General features: G+C 44.5%; 1 pseudogene; it reads left to right on the plus strand.

The window, feature by feature from the left end:
- Positions 1-11,862: 11,862 nt before the first annotated feature.
- On the plus strand, positions 11,863-12,452 carry LOC121102838 (annotated as a pseudogene).
- Positions 12,453-14,007: the final 1,555 nt, after the last annotated feature.

Genomic DNA, 14,007 nt, shown 5'->3' on the forward strand with positions numbered 1-14,007 from the left:
ATCACTAGAATATGATCGGTTCATCACAGGTTCTCTTCCATTTTTTCATTTCTAAAGATAAGTGTTGAAAACCTCTTCTACATAAATAAGTGTAGACAGGACCAGAAAAATGTTATGTCAATTTTTCACAATTTTTTAATACACCCCAAAATCATTTAATGATCTTTAGTCAAAATTTATTTAGTTATCAGTAGACAACTCAATTTTGTTGAAATCACTGGCTTGGAAACCACAGGCCTTTTGTTCCCAGATAGGGTTGCCAGAGTTAGCAAATGAAAATACAGGATATGGGGCACCTGGGTGGCTCAGTCAGTGAAGCGTCTGCTTTCGGCTCAGGTCATGATCTCAGGGTCCTGGGATCCAGTCCCACGTCGGGCTCCCTGCTCAGTAAGGAGCCTGCTTCTCCCTCTGCCCCTCACCCCGCTTACTTGTGCATGCTTGTTCTCTCTCAAATATTTTAAAAATAAAATACAAGACACCTGGTTAAATATAAATTTGAGATAAATAATTTTTTGGTATAAGTTTGTCCCATGCAATACATTATTCATTGATTATCTTACATTCAAATTTAACTGGATGTCTTATATTCCACCTGGCACCTCGATATCCAGATTTTAGAGTAATTCATTTTCTCAACACTAACACCAATTATTTCTAATTGTCCAGGAAGATTTTACACCCAGGGGGATACGCTGTTTTAAAACCCAACACGGGTGAGACGTGAGCCTGTCCTTTTAAGAAGAGAGCACCTTTCTGAAAAGCTTGGTGAGAAGACAGGACAGGCCTGGCCCCCTGAGCAGCTCTTGTTTTCAGGCTGATCAGTTTTAGGAAGAACTACATGTGGAAATTAAGGGTCAGGCTGTCAGTTCTCTGAGAACCATTTGAGTTCCCATTTGCCCAAGACTAAACCTTTGTGCGGACCTGGTGAGCCTGCCCAAGGGAGCACGTATCCCAATTTAAACACTAGGGCCTGGGGCACCTCGGTGGCTCCGCGGGGTAATTGTCGGACTCTTGATCTTAGCTCAGGTCTTGATCTCAGGGTCACGAGTTCAAGCCCTGCATTGGGCTCCACACTGGGTATAGAGTCTACTCAAAAAAAAAAAAAAAAAAAAAAAAAAGAAAACAAAAAGACCAGGCCTGAGAAGTCCGGAGGGGACTGGGATTCCCATGTGCCTGAGACTCAGTGAGAGTTGAGAGCAGTCCCTCCAGGGCCTGGAGTAGATCTCTCTGTCTCCTCTGCAACATTTCACACAACTTTAACAGGTGATTTTTTTTTAAAGATTCATTCATTTATTTTAGAGTGTGTGAACAGGGGGAGTGGCAGATGGAGAGAGGGAGGGAGAGAATCCCAAGACGATGTCCCGCTGAGGACGGAGCCTGTTGCCGGGCTTGATCTCACGACCCTGAGATCATGACCTGAGTTGAAACCAAGAGCCAGCAGCCCAACCGACTGAGCCACCCAGATGCCCCTAACTGTTGATTTTTTTACAAGAATTGTTTTCCTATAACAATTCTAAGTTGCAGATGAGCAAGGCCTGCATATATTTTGTTCACGTTATTCTAGCATCAGCAGGGCACCTGTAAATGGTGGGTGTTCAATAAATCTGTGTTGACTGACAAAAACAGAGTCAGTCTGTCCTCCTGGGCCTTCTGCATTCTAAACCCACACCCAATTTTTTAATACTGTAATCTACCTTATATTTTCCCCTCTAACCCTGTGACTATCCCAAGTATCTTATATAAAACTTCCATTTTTCCTTCCAGCACCCACATATTACCTAAATATATTTTCTCTCAGGACTGTTTCAGACACAGAAGTAAGCAAGGAAATGCCTGAGGACACGACAAGATAGACACATGGGGCCACTTCTGTCTGGTCTACGAGCTTTCCTCCGCTGTCTGTGCGTAAGCCAGCGTGAGAGGCCTGTTCACCCCATGCCTGGATTGGAAACTTGATCACCACTGGTGTGTTCTCAATATCCTGTTATTAGATAATTTTAAAACATTCTTTTCCCTTGAGGGTAATCTTGATGAACAAATACTCTTTCTCTGGAAGGAGTTTCACAGGGTGGAAAGGCTGTAAGAACTTCAGTCCCAGCCCAACACCATTTCACTGCAAGTTGTTACATTTTTAGCTAAAGAGATACATTCCGCCCAGGACTCAAGAACTGAAAGCAAAAGTTAAATGAAACAAAGGGGACATGCTGTTCTGATTCCAAAGTAAATATGAAAGTCATCGTGAGTGCCGGGGATTTCCTGGTCTGTGCGCAACTTTTAACTTGCAAATAACACCATCAGAGCAGCCCTGGACAAGTGCTAATGAGGAGTCACAAGGAAGTCTCGTAACAGCCAGATCTGTCCCACAGCAAGCACGCTTGCCCTTCTCGCTGGCGGCTTACCTGTGGTTTCTTGGTCCTGAGAGTACTTGACGGCCATCGTTGACACAGTTCGAAGTCGCCCAAGTGGAGATCAAGAACACTTTCCATCACCCCAGAAAACTCCTTCTTGCCTCTTTCTGGGGAACGCCAATCTAGACACCCTGTCCCCAGCCTCAAGCACTGCTCTGATTGGCATCATGGCGGCTTCGGTTTGCTTGTCGGACTTCACATAAATGGAATTGTCCGGCTTCTTTCACTCACCACGCTTTTCGCTTCATCCACGTGCCAGTGCGTATTAGTAGCCCGTTGTCTTCACTGACAAACAGTACCCCACTGGATAAATACACCCTGATTTGTGTCTCCATCCTGCTGAGGGGCATTGGGTTACTTCTCTATCTCTCTGTCTATCTCTCTTCACCTTTATGAAGGGTGAAGCTAGGAACATTTTGGTTCAAGTCCTCTGTGAATCTCTGGATTCATTTCTGTTTTCTTTTCTACGTACCTGGACAAGGAACTGTGTATTTTTTGTTTTTATGAGGAATTGCCGAAACTTTTACAAAGTGTTTACAGCATTTACACTCCCACCAGCAATATGTGAGAATTATAGCTGCTGAACACCCCTCCTAAGACTTAGTATTGTCACTTTCTAAATTTGACCTCTTCTGTTGAGTATGTACTGGTATCTCATTATGCTTCTAATTTTTATTTCCTGGTAATTAATGATGTTGAATATATTTTCATATGTTCTTTCTTACTTAGAAATCAACCTTTCTGAAGTGACTGTTCAAATCTTCTAGTTTTAAACCGGACATATTGACTTATTATTTTTTAAGATTTATTTATTTATTTTAGAGAGAGAGGTGGCGAGAGTGAGCACACGCTCGGGCAAGCAGGAGGAGGGACAGACAGAGGGAGGGAGAATCCCAAGCAGGCTTCATGTTCAGCGCAGAACCCAACACAGGGCTCGATCTCACAACCCTGAGATCATGACCTGAGCAGAAATCAAGAGTCAGACACTTAACCGACTGAGACCCCAGGTGCCCCCCAACTTTTTATTATTGATTTAAGGGAGTTCTTTACATATTCTGGGTATGAGTCCTCTGTTATATACATTGTGATTATTTTTTCCAAGTTGGTGGCTTGCCCTTTCCTTTACTAACAGTTTCTTTTAATGAGTAGAATATGTTAATTCTGATGGAGCCTGAGTTAACAATGTTTTCTTTTATGTAGAGTGCATTTTATATCACATTTAAGAAATGGGGCACCTGGGTGGCGCAGTCGTTAAGCGTCTGCCTTCGGCTCAGGGCGTGATCTTGGCGTTATGGGATCCAGCCCCACATCAGGCTCCTCTGCTATTAGCCTGCTTCTCCCTCTCCCACTCCCCCTGCTGTGTTCCCTCTCTTGCTGGCTGTCTCTATCTCTGTCAAATAAATAAATAAAATCTTAAAAAAAAAAAGAAATCTTTATCTACCTCAAGGTCATAAAGGTTTTCTTCTATGGTTTCTTTTAGAAGCTGTGATATTAGCTTTTGCACTTAGGACTATGATTCATCTCAGATTAATTTTTGCACATGCTGTGAGTTGAGGGCCAAGGTTCATTTTTTTTTTTCCTGAACATTGTTCCAACACAATTTATTGAAAAGTTCCCTTCCCCATTGAATTGCTTTCCTTACTGTCTTTGTCAAAAATCAATTGGACTGTATTATATGTGGAGGTTTCTTTTTGAACTCTGTGTTCTGTTCATCTATTTCTCTATCCTTATAACAATAAAATACTGTATTGATCACTGTATCTTTAAAGTAAGCATTGGGGGGCGCCTGGGTGGCTCAGTCGTTAAGCGTCTGCCTTCAGCTCAGGTCATGATCCCAGAGTCCTGGGATCGAGCCCCGCATTGGGCTCCCTGCTCTGCTGGGAGCCTGCTTTTCCCTCTCCCACTCCCCCTGCTTGTGTTCCCTCTCTCTCTCTCGCTGTCTCTCTCTGTCAAATAAATAAATAAAATCTTTTAAAAAAATATAAAGTAAGCACTGATATCAAAAAAAATAAAGCAAGCACTGATCATTCGAACTTTGTTTTTCTTCAATATTGTCTTGGCTGAGTCCTTTAAATGTTTATATAATTTTTAGAATTGTGAATATATTTTTAAAAGTTGCAGGGACTGTGATTAGCATCATGTTCAACCTTTGATCAGTTTCAGAAGTACTGACATTTCCTTGTTACTGAGTCTTCTAATCTATGAGCAAAGTATAGCCCTCCAGCTATTTGCCTTCTTTAATTTCCTTGTTTTCAGTACAAAGATCTTATCTTTTATTGTATTTATTGCTAAGTATTTCATAGTTTTATGCTATTGTAATTTTTTTTTAATTTAGATCTTCAGTTGGTAAAAGTATTTTAAATTGTGTGTCCGGTTATTTGTTGTAAGTGGGAATAAAATCAATTTTAGTATAAGGGTCTTTTATCCTGCTACCTTGCTAAATTCACTTACTGTAGTCATTGGTTAGATTCTTCTGGGTTTTCCTTAGCAAGCTGTCACATCATCAATAGATACAAACAATTGTATTTCTTCCCTTCCTATTTTATTCCTTTTATTTTTTCTTGCTTTATGGTACAGGTCGGGACCTCTAGCACGATGATGAAGAGACTTGATTAGCAACAACCCCCGGCCTCATTCTGGACCTTGGGGAAAGAGTGACATTAATTACAGATCTCTCATAGGCATTCTTTATCAGATTGAGGCGGTTTCTTTCCATTCTTAGTTTACAGACGGCTTTTTTAAAATAAAAAATGGGAGCTATACATATAGAGCTCATCATGCAGTTTTCCTGTTTATTCTGTTAATATGGAGAATTGCACCGATTAATTTTTGAGAATCAAACCAACCCTTAATTTCTAGGATAAACTCCACTTGCTCATGATGTCATATCCTTGTTATACATTGCTGGATTTAATTTCCTTAATATTGTGCTCAGGGGTTTTTTTAGGGGGGGAGGGGCAGAGAGCAAGAATCCCAAGCAGGCTCCATGCTCAGCACGGAGCCCAAAGCAGGGCTCAATCCCACGACACTGAGATCACGACCTGAGATGACATCAAGAGTCGGACACTTAACCCACTGAGCCACCCAGACACCCCTGTGTTCAAGATTTTTTCTTTTTTTTTGTAATCTCTACGCCCAATGTGGGCTTGAACTCACAATCCCAAGATCTAGAGTTGCGTACTCTACAGACCCAGCCCACCAGCTGCCCGTTGTTTAGGATTTGTGAGTTAAGGGTGGAGAAGGAGAGATATAAGGGGGGAAATGGAAATGGGTCAGTTAAGATTCCAGGAGAACATGGAACATCACTAGAACAAACTACTGAAATCTGGTAGAGAAGGTAAGAACTAATTAAAAGTCAACAGTTTATACTAAACACACTCACGATGTTGCTGAGTGGAGAGAACAACGGTGAATTTCACTAACGACACTCAATCCCGCGACATCAGTCTTCCTGGCAGAGTCTGAGTGCCATGGTACCTACGGCAGGGGTGCCTGCCTTGCGTCCACCAGGGCACGGCTCTGGAGCAGGGTGGACTGTGAGCGCCTCGTGGCCCCCGCCAACTTAGGTTTCAGTGCACAGGGAGAGAAAGCAGGCTAACTCCCAGCTGGAGGCTAAAGGACCAGACCCGTCTTTACGAGAGCCAAACAGCCGGACAGGAGACAGTGTTGGGACTGACAGGCCCCTGGGCTGACTAGGACACAACTCTGAGATGAGGGAAGCTTGTGCAGAGCAAAAGAACGGGTCAAAGACGAAGCTGGAGCGAAGTTGTGGGAGAGAGAGCACATCTAGACGGCTGTCTGTGCGCGGGAGGGCTTGGGGCAGACTGCTCCCTGTTCTCAAAGCTTCCAGCCGCCCCGACTCCATGCCTGCATAGCTTTGAGTGTCTGACATCCAGAAGCTGCAGTGATCAATTCCAGATGCCTACGCCCCTCATTCTACCATTTCCCCCACTGATGAGAGGTAGGAAGAGGAACCTAGGGAAACGCCAGGATTCTCGGGGCCACGCCTGCTGTCGTTGAAGAGAGGCTGTGGGATCCAGCCCTTCTCTCAGTGGCCCTGGGCAAGGCCAGAGAGAGGGGTTCAGTACAGACGCTCAGGAGACGCTGACTCGCAGGCTTGTGTACTTGGTCCTGGCCTTGAGCAAATGCAAAATGTGCACGGACAGGCCTTGCCAAGTTGGGAGGACAGAAACGAGAGAATTGTGGTTGCCATAGTCTTACAACCTCTGCACTGAATGGGCATAAAATCTGCTCCGAACAAAAAAATCGAAACTGTCTAGGAAATTGGAGGCACACTTGGCTTGGCGAGTCAGGAGCCTGAGGTAGACGAACGCAGTTGCAGTGGACGGAGGTCACGGCCCAGCCGTGCAAGTCCACAGCTGGCTGGTCTGGCTCTGAGCTCTGCTTTCCCCTTCCTAGCGTGTGGCTGCAGCAGACATCATTGGTGCTCACCCCACATCCTCTTTCCCTCCCTGTGCACCCAAATGCCATGAGCAGTTTACACCGGCCACCCACCCCGGAGCATGACCCGCGGTCGATGTGAGTCTGAGCTCACTCCCACGGCTGCTACCTCTGCCTCGCCTGCTCTTCCCCCTGCAGATCCGGTGAGGCTAGACCCCAGCCTATTCTCCCTGCTGGATCCTGCGGCCCTCCTTTGCCACGGGCTTTCCTCAAGAGCCGTTCAGCCTCAAGAGATCCCGTGGCCCTAAGTCCCCGTGCCAGCTTCTGCAACAGAGGGGCGCCTGCAGCGGACGGCCCGATCTGCACCCATCCACACCCAGCTGCAGAACGGGCACACAGCTCTGAAGAGTGTCGTCAGGATTCACTGCGCTGATACTCGTGAGGTTCCGAGAAGAGTGTCCGGCACACAGAGCTCAGCAACGTCGGCGCTTATCACGAGAGGTCAGTGCCGTCAGATATAAAGATACAGCAGTTCTGTGTCACACTTTCCAGAACGCCTGCTTAGTGCAGCTGTTTGAGGAATGGTGCTTGTCAGGCTACGTCAGTGTCACCCGCTGGCTGGTCGCAGGGAACGTGGTCCGCAGTGTCAGGGTTTCACAGCAACCGCCACCACACCTGCGACAAACAGACTCGCAGTGGGACCCGTCCCGAGGAGAGGAAGTACACACTTCATGTCCCTCCCCCATGCCTGTCAGCAGAGCGACAATTAAATAAGTCACGCTCGGACCACGGAACATCACGCAGCGACATAAAGTAAGAGTACATTTGACAGAAGCAAATTTGAATTCTTTCTGGAGGAATGTATCCTCAAAGTGGGCCTCAAAAACCCACTGATAGCACCCCAGTGGACATGAGCCCCCAGGTAAGGGTCACAACACACCCAGAATCCTCAAATATAAAAGAAGTACATCTAACATGCTTACAGAAATAGAAGAGAGAATTGAACAAAACAAGACAAAATCAGAGAGGGAGACAAACCACGAGAGACTCTGGACTCGGGACACAGACTGAGGGTTACAGAATGGGTGGAAGGGGTAACAAGGGATGGGCATGAAGGACGGCACGTGATGTGATGAGCACTGGGTGTTACATGCAACGGATGAATCACTGACCTCTACCTCTGAAACTAGTAATACACTATATGTTAATTAATTGAATTTAAAATTAAATTAAATTAAAAAAAGAAATAAAAGAGGGAATTGAACACATGGGTAAAGAGCAAGAAATTATAAAAAATAAACAGGCATATTTGTTAAAGGACAGAATAGAACTTCCCGACATTGAAAAATAATTACTGAAATTAAAACCTTAATGAGATAATTGCACTGCTAATGAAGAGATAGTGAGAGAGTCAATGACCTTGACGCACAACCCGTGGAGAGTGCGAGACCACGGCACCGAGAGATGAAGAAACAGGAAAACGAACACATTAGACATGGAGACTTTGTCTAATTCCAGACCCAGAAAGAGATAATAAAGAGACGGGGAAAATCCAATATAAAGAAGTAGTGGCTGAGAGCTTCCCAGAAACTGCAAAAGGCTGAGACTCCGTAATTTAAGGCGGCAAGTGCTCCATTAAGCCACAATCAAACCGAAACCACCCTGAAGATTCAAGGACAGAGGAGTTCCCAGACAGGCTTGAAAAGTCAATGAGAGCTTTGATTCTCAGGAACACGTCAGAGATAACTTCGTGGCTCACCTTGCTGGTAATTGTCACTTCTCAGAAGGCACAGGAAGTGGTAACATCTGACCCTCACCGTCACCAACATGGAAGAAAACAGCTGAGAAGTAACAAACAAAAGGACCTTGAGAGACGAGAGCAATGCTATTGTTGTTTTCCGTTTCTGTTTTTAACATGGCCATTGTAGGTTGCCTTCTCTGGCAAACGGACCCTCAGATGCAGACTGTGTGCAGGTGGGTGATGGGGCGTCACTTTCAGACATGACGCCTTTTGGCTCCTCATGGGCCCCGCGGAGGGTCTCCCGAGCGCCACCAGCAGACAGCACTTCCACAGCTGCGCAGCGAGTGACTGCGCGGGCGGAGGATCTGGACAGCACGACAGGTTCACCGCGACGGCCCAGGGGGAGAACGCTTCCTGCATCTACCCTTGAGGAACATACATTCCAGAACAGTTAAAGGATCCAGAAAAAACCGTTAACAACAGGAGATCGGTAGCCGGCAGAGCACTCATTCATCCATTCGACAAATATTTAAGCCAGACACTTACTGTTGGCAAACTTGGTGCACAAGACTGCAGAAACAGTGAGGAGTAACAGCTAGTCCTGACTAGCGGTGTGAAGCTGGCCGCCGCCTGCTGGCGAGGGTCGATCCTAAGTATTTCCTCCCATCTCCTAGGGATGTCCAGTTGGTAGCTTGAAATGGGCCACAATGGAAGAATTTACACCATGGAAACTGGATAACGCTACAAAACAGGGTTTTTTACCCCAACAGCCAATTGTTAAACATGCCCAATACTGCACCTCACTTCTGAGCTGATAACGCAGTGGAAAGTAAAGGTGGAAACTGTCCGCTCTGCCTCTGGTTACACACCCATGTATGTACAAAAGGTGCATTACAGACACTCCTAGATTGTGACAAGAGCCTCAGACTCATGCTGTCCAATGGAAATATGTGAGCCACATACAGAATTTAAAATTTTCTAGTAGCCATATTTTTTAAAAGGTAAAAAGAGTGAAATTGTCATTACATATTTTATTTAACTCAATATATCCAGATTATCATTTCAACATGTAATCAGTACAAAAATATTTTGCTTTTTAATACATTTTCAAGATCCATATGTATTTTATGCTTATGGCACATCTCAATTCAGATGCTAAATTTAGGAGTTGGGAAGATGGTGGAGTAGGAGAACCCTAGACTCACCTCGTCCCATGGACACAACTAAATAACTGCCAAATCATCCTAAATAGCCCAGAAATCGACCTGAAGACAGACAGAACAAACTCCCCACTAAAGAGAGAGAAGGGGCCACATTGGAGAAGGTAGGAAGTGCAGAGACGCAGTTCGGGGAAGAAAGAGCCACCGCGGTAGGGAGGGAGCTGTGGCTATGGAGAAGAGTAAGACAGACTAGCACGCAGGGGAGCCCACCTGCTGGGAAAAGAGAGGGGCTGATTTTTATGAGTTCTTGCAACCAGAGGGGGCTTCAATCCTAGAGCTCTAAAGGTCAGCGGGCTGGGCTTGGGAGAGCCCGGAGAGAAGGCAGAGCAAACAGCCTGCGGACATAAGTGGGGAAACAGCTGTCTGAAGAGTGCCTGGGGCACACAGTAGGGAGGTTATGTGTTCATCTCAGAGTTCCCAGAGAGACAGTGTTCATACAGAGACCCCTCTGGGAACAAAGGAACTCGCCGGCACCATTTCCCTCCTCCACCCCTTAGCATAAGCCACCAACACTTGCTTACCCCAAGCCCCCCCAACCCCCACACCCCAGTGGAACCACTCCACCCAGTCACCCTTGCCTCAGTCCCACCGCAGCAGGCCCCTCCCCCAGAAGACTGGCCCAAGCCCTTGCTTACACCATGTCTCCCAACCCGGGAGTTTTGCAGGGCAACAGGCCTCATTTCACAACAGACCAGAGCACACTTAGTTAAAACTTGCCACATTCAGGTCAGGGACCAGACACTGCCCACACAGGCAAACAGCCTCTGAAGACGACTGGCCTGAAGAATGAAGTGGCCAGGACACAACAGCAGGGCACATGCAGCACGCACTGGAGACACTTCCCGAAGTGCCAGGCCCTGGGGAATAGGGGACACGACACTGCAGGACCTCTTCTTCATAAGGTCATTACCCTCACATGCAAAAGACAGCTCACTTTCCTAACACACAGAAATAGACAGAGGCAGACAGAAAGAGGAAACAAAGAAATTTATGAAGACAAGGTCACAGCCAGAGATGTAAGCGAAACAGATATAAGTAACATGCCTGATAGAGAATTTAAGTAATAATCATAAGGATACTCACTGGACTTGAGAAAAGGGTGGAAGACCTAAGTGAGACCCATAACACAGAGATAAGGAATAACATAGCAGAGAAAAGGGCTCAATAAATGAATGAGAAACACTCTTGATAGAACATCAGGCTAGAAGAAGCAGAGGAACAAATTCATGACTGAGAAGAAAGAGTAATGGAAGGTCATCAAGCTGAACAAAAGAGAAAAAAGAATTAAGCAAAATGAGCACGGACTTAGGGAACTCAGTGACTCCATCAAATGTAATAACATTGGTATAACATGAGTCCCATAAGAAGAAGAGAAAAGGAGGCAGAACATTTACGTGAAGAAATAGTAGCTGAAAACTTCCCTAATCTGGGGAAGGAAACAGAAATCCAGATCCAGGAGGCACAGAGAACCCCCAACAAAATAAAAAAAAGCAGATTCACATGACAACATAATGTAATTAAAATGGCAAAAAGTAGTGATAAAGAAAAAATTTTGAAAGCAGCAAGACAAAAGAAGACATATTCAAGGGAAACCCCATCAGACTAGCAGGGGGTTTTTCAGCAGAAACTTGGCAGCCCAGAAGAGAGTGGCATGAGATATTCACAGCGCTGAACGGGGGAAAATCTGCAGCCAAGAATACTCTATCTAACTCAAGAATGCTCTGACAGCAACGCTGTCATTCAGGACAGAAGGAGAGACAAAGAGTTTCCCAGATGCAAAATTTACATCAAAATACTTGAACTGTATTAGATTTTAAAAATTCATAGTTGAAAAAGTAGATTCACATACCCAAGTTTTTCCAAACATACTTAAAATTTTCAAATAACTAAACCAAATATGAGGTTTATTATCTTTTAATATTCATATTCACACTGATAAAACTTACTCATCTTTTCTAAAAATTGATTTGACTTTAAGGGAAAAGCATATCCAGTTGTGATGATGCTTTGCAGTTCAGTCTGGAAGGCTGTATCGCCAACATCAAACAAGGAACCGCGTTCTCCACAATCACGGACCCTATAAGATTTGGATATGTTCTTCATATTTGAATGAATTTATTGTGGGTTCAGCAGTATGCTACAGTTTTTAGGATTATATAAGAAAACTGGCGAATTGCTATTTTTTGGACTGTTCAATGTGAGAAAACAACATTGCCACTTATGCTAAAAAATGGCAGATTTGCACAACATGTCACAGGTTAGCTCCCACTTCAGAAGAACCAGCCATTGCTGGCATGACCATTATACCTTTCGATCCCGGTGGACATGTCAAGCTGGAAGAGTGTGGAAATATGACCTTCCTGCCACCAAGTGCTGTTGTACTTCCGGTGGACAGTGCAGACCATGAAGTGGTCAACTGAATTTGATTCACTCACAATAGATGAAACCACTGCTAATGTGCCTACAGGGATTCTCAGGAATGAGATCGACAGACACGAGGCTGTCAGTGAGGAGAGGTTATGGGAGATGTTTGGTTCATATGACCAGACAACAGGCAAGCGCAGTGTATCTCAGAAAGAACTAAATGTCCAATTCTTACCAGTTTTCGTGTGCACTGTGCTCAAAAGACAAGGTTACAGAGAAGGTTCCCGCAGGATGGCGTGTACCTTGATTAAACACTAACCTGCCTTAGTTCCAGGTCTGGCCATCTGGGTCTACTCAGAGATTTGATCTCATACACGGACAGCCTGAATTCCACTGATTTTTGCTGGCAACAAAACATGTTTTATAGACTATTAACATTATATCAAACTTAATTTAAGTGAGAATTGAAAACTGATTCAAGTAAGTTTGAATATCATAATGTTAGCTTTCCAATCCATTAAAATAGTTTTCACAGTTTATAACCTGACATTACCCTCAGCGCCATTTATAAAGAGCAACTTTTCAGCAGTACATCTGAAACACTTAACAACACAGAACTACAAATAATAACTATATTTAAAAGCTCATGTTAAAATCTGTATGCACTCTCTTTGAACTAGTTTTTAAATTTTAGATTATATGTGCACCTATCTTAAGTGTACAGTTAATAATTAGTTTGATTGAGGGTGGCTCAATCGGTTAAGCCTCTGACTTGTGGTTTTGGCTCAGGTCCTGATCTCGGGGTTGTGAGATCAAGCCCCACATCAGGCTCTATCCTCGGCGGGGCGGGGGNGGGGGTTCTGCTTGAGACTCTCCCTCTCCCTCTGCCCCTACCCCCTGCACATGCATGCTCTGTCCCTCTAAAATAAATAGATAAATCTTTTTTAAAAAATAATAATTAGCTTGATTGATGATTGCACAACACCTTACAGTTCTCAGAAATGTTTTTCCTTCTGTAAATGGCATGCAGTAAAACAAACTCTCATGTTTGGCCCCCCTAAAAAAAAAAGCATAACAATTTCAAAACTATGTCTGTCAAAGTGTAGTCAATTCACTAACATGACAGTTCACTGCATACACTGAAAAGCAATTCTATGTTGGTACAAGGGTATGAAATTCCAGTTATAAGATGAATAAATTCTAAGGATCTGATGTGCAATGTGGGATCACAGTTAACAATATTGTATTGTTGGGGCACCTGGGTGGCTCAGTCGGTTGAGCACCTGACTCTTGATTTTGACTCAGGTCACGATCTCAGGGTTGTGAGATCGAGGCCTGCATTGGGCTCCGTGCTCAGCACGGAGTCTGTTTGTCCCGCCGCCCCCCCCCCGGTTCTTCTCCTCCCCCCACTCACACACTCTCTCTCTAATAACAAAAAATTACTGTATAATATGCTTGCAAGTCACTAAGAGAGTAGATCTTAAATGTTCTCAACACCTACCACCCCAAAAAAGGAAGTAAGTGAAGGGATGGATGTGTTAACTAACCTTATTGTGCACAATCGCCACGTTGTACACCTTAAACTCACACAATACTACACATCAAGTACATCTCAACAAAGCTGGGGGTAAAACAAAAGAAAAGCAACTCTAAACTTATTAATAACAAAGTGTTTAATTTTTTTTTAAGTAGGTCCCACACCCAGTGTGGAGCCCAGTGCAGGGCTCGAACTCATGACCCTGAGATCAAGATCTGAGCTGAGATCAAGAGTCAAGACGCTTAACCAACTGAGCCACCCAGGCACCCCCTTCTGGTTTTGTTGTTTTTTTTCAGCCAATCACATAACACTGTTGATTATGGTTAAAATATTCTA

The sequence above is a fragment of the Ursus maritimus genome, unplaced genomic scaffold, assembly GCF_017311325.1.
Source record: "Ursus maritimus isolate PB19 unplaced genomic scaffold, ASM1731132v1 scaffold_16, whole genome shotgun sequence".
Taxonomy (NCBI): domain Eukaryota; kingdom Metazoa; phylum Chordata; class Mammalia; order Carnivora; family Ursidae; genus Ursus; species Ursus maritimus.